The sequence below is a fragment of the Bison bison genome, unplaced genomic scaffold, assembly GCF_000754665.1.
Source record: "Bison bison bison isolate TAMUID 2011002044 unplaced genomic scaffold, Bison_UMD1.0 scf7180017864492, whole genome shotgun sequence".
Lineage (NCBI taxonomy): Eukaryota > Metazoa > Chordata > Mammalia > Artiodactyla > Bovidae > Bison > Bison bison.
This window is the reverse complement of record NW_011495051.1, coordinates 5,670,152-5,673,301: the sequence shown is the minus strand read 5'-3', so window position 1 is coordinate 5,673,301 and position 3,150 is coordinate 5,670,152. Positions and strand designations below refer to the sequence as shown.

Sequence of the window (3,150 nt, the reverse complement as noted above, 5' to 3'; positions counted from 1 at the left end):
ATTGCAGGCGGATTCTTTACCAGCTGAGCCACAAGGGAAGCCCATGGCAAATAGGAAGCTCAATATCAGCTTTGCCCTCTCAACCCCCACTTCCTCCACTGCCTTCTGGACCAGAGTTTCAGTCTGTAAGTTTTCCCCACTGCTGGCAGTAGTTCCTCAGACTTTCTTCTGTGGTTTCAGACTCAGTTGCTTCAGTTCAATTCCCCATAGCTGAAGGAGATGAGAGAGATCTCAGCAAAGAATGCAGGTCTGAACTGTCCTGGCTCTGGTGAGAACCTAAGGTGCTCCAGGAAAGTACCTCCAGGAGCATCTCCACGAAGACTCAGCAATGCTGCTATGGCCTCTCAGCTCCTGTCTCCCTTGAAGCAATCCTTAGCGATTTTCTATCTTCCTGCAAAACATATCCATTGAAGAGAGTGACCCTTCCAGAATCAGTCATCAAAATTAATATTCTATTTTCTCTATTAATTTTCAAATTGTGAATTGTATATGTGTTATCATCTCTTCCTTTTATGTTGATTTTCTCACCTAGTTGAATACCCAATGAAGGGAAGAGTAATGTGGACTTTAATGGTTCACACTGACATTCTTCATACTTATTTATTCACTTTGCTTTTAGAAGGGGATCAGATATATTTTGTTGGAAGAAAGTATTCAATCTCCAAAAACACTTTCTAAAGTTTTCTCTGAAAGTCACTCAACCTCAGTTATACCATGATACCACCTTTTTGGTGGGAGACTGCAGTCAACGGTCACTATGATTTTAACATTCTTTCTCTCTTAATCCATTTAAGACTCTAACCATAATCATCTACTTAAAATGTAAACCTAATCAGTGCACCCTTTCTTTTACAGCCCATCACTTCTGTCTTCAGAGGATGTTTTTAGAGAGAGAAAATAAAAATATTTTAATCCTCTTATCCTGCCATAAGTATTAACACAATCCCTTTCAACACCCAGTATTTCCCAGTTTGGAAAGAAAATCATGCGATCCTTATGTTTACAGAGTTTACACCTATTACATGCCAAGTTGTGGACTAAGACCCATGATTCAAAATGTCACTGAACAAAGTCGTTGCCCCAATTTATTTGAATCTTCGTTACAGAAAAGATTTTTTTTTTTTTACTCTATTCCTAGGTTTATTTAACTCTACACAACAAAGATCCACCACAACATCATCTAAAATGCCACGAAGTTACAAAACCCAAAAGAGAAAATAAATAGTACTGACTGTACAATAAAAGCCAAAAAAGCAATGTACACATTGCCAGAGTAGCCTGCAGGACCATGAACAGCAACACAACTGCCCCCGGTAGGGGTGGTTCTGTGATGACCTGGCAGATCTGGCTCGCAACTTGCCAATTTCAGAGAAAGGGAGTGGAATGTGTGCGTGCGTGTGTGTGTGTGTGTGTGTGTGTGTGTATACACGTGAAAAGAACTATTTGGGGCAGGTAACATGGGGCATTTGTCCCTAGAGGTCAGAAGAGGACCCTAGCAGGGGAGCAGGGCTAGGATAACAGGAATGGCATCACGACAGGACCAGGCCACCAGATCAGCCCAGCTTATTTGGGACATGGGAAAACGTGTTCCCAGGCCGGGGATGTCTCTCCACCTGGAGCCCCCTGGCTCATCCCTGCTGCTTTGCTAGCTACATGACTCCCGGGAACTATAGAAACTTGGAAGTTTTCCAGCCAGAACACTAGAGGGCACCTTTCCAAGCACAACCGCAAACCAGCAACACCCCTGCAGCCAGAGCTCTGCTGCTCGAGGACACGTGTCAACTGCTGCCCTCACCTTCGGCAGGAGCTGGAGCTGGAGCCGCTCCAGTGGCGGCGGCGGCGGCGGGGGGATCGGGGTCGCTGGCGCTTGGGGGACCTGCCCCAAGGGGAACGCGACCTGCTCATCCTCAGCCTGTGCCACGTGGAGGGGGCGGTGGCAGCATTCTCCGGGGAGGGCTCAGTCGTCTGGGGGTGGCTGGGGCCAGGGGGCCAGCATGGCTGTGGCCGTGATCTGCTGGGCGTCGATTGCTCTCCCTCCATGTGCTTGAGCGCCTTCGCAGCCTCTTCCGGATTCTTGAACTCCACGTAGGCGTGGCCTTGAGACGGATGCGCGCGCATCCTTTCTCTGGGCCGGTCGATCGCTCTAACTCTCTCGAAGGTGGAGAATATCTCCCGAAGGTGGAGAATATCTCCCAGATGTGCTCCCTGGTCACCTTCCGGGTGAGCCTTGCTACGTGCACTTTGGTGGGCTTAGGGGCGGGGCTGCGCCGTCTCCTTTCCTTCTAGTCTTGTCCGGGTGGTTTGGGTTTGGAACCGGACCGCCGCCTGTGATCTCGGGGACGCCAAGGCCTCGGAGAGCCGGGGGAGCTGCTGGAGCTGGAGCTGCGGGACCCACTGGAGCATCCCGAGCGGCCAGATGCTGAGAGCGAGCTGGAGCCGCGGCTGGAGCCCGCGCGGGACCGAGCCCCGGAGCTGCTGCTACCGCCCGAGGCCCTGAGCCGCTTCCGAGCTTTATCCCTGACGCGGTCCTTCTCGCCGGACTGCTGGGTGGCGCCTGTATCTTTACAGCGATCCACGGACTGCTCGCCAGAGCGCTCTTTGAGTGGGATGGGAGACGGAGTCATCTCGCCTCCGCGCTTCTCAGCTTCAGGAGAGAAAGGGGTTAATAGATTAAAGGCTGTTTCCTACAGTGTTAGGTACGATAGAGTGCTGTGATCATCAATAAGGCCATCACAGAGACAGAAAAAGAGGGAGATATAGAGGAAGAGAAGTAAGAAAGAAAAAAATATTAATGACAATTATTGATGATAAAGAGATTGGAGAAGGGCAAACTGATGACACATATGGATCAGGGAGCTGAATTTTTAAAAACATTCTATTGTTTGCTAAATGTTCCCAGAAATACAAGAGCCAGTGATGTACTAGATTATTTTAGCCCAACATCAAAGCAGGTTCCAGGTTGTTTTCAGTTCAGTTCAGTTCAGTCGCTCAGTTGTGTCCGACTCTTTGCGACCCCGTGAATCGCAGCAGGCCAGGTCTCCCTGTCCATCACCAACTCCCGGAGTTCACTGAGACTCACGTCCATCGAGTCAGTGATGCCATCCACAATCTCCTCCTCTGTCGTCCCCTTCTCCTCTTGCCCCCAATTCC

General features: G+C 49.7%; 1 pseudogene; it reads right to left on the bottom strand.

Annotated features, from left to right (window-relative positions):
- Positions 1–276: 276 nt before the first annotated feature.
- Positions 277–2,624, bottom strand: LOC104979923 (annotated as a pseudogene).
- Between the last annotated feature and the right edge of the window lie 526 nt (positions 2,625–3,150).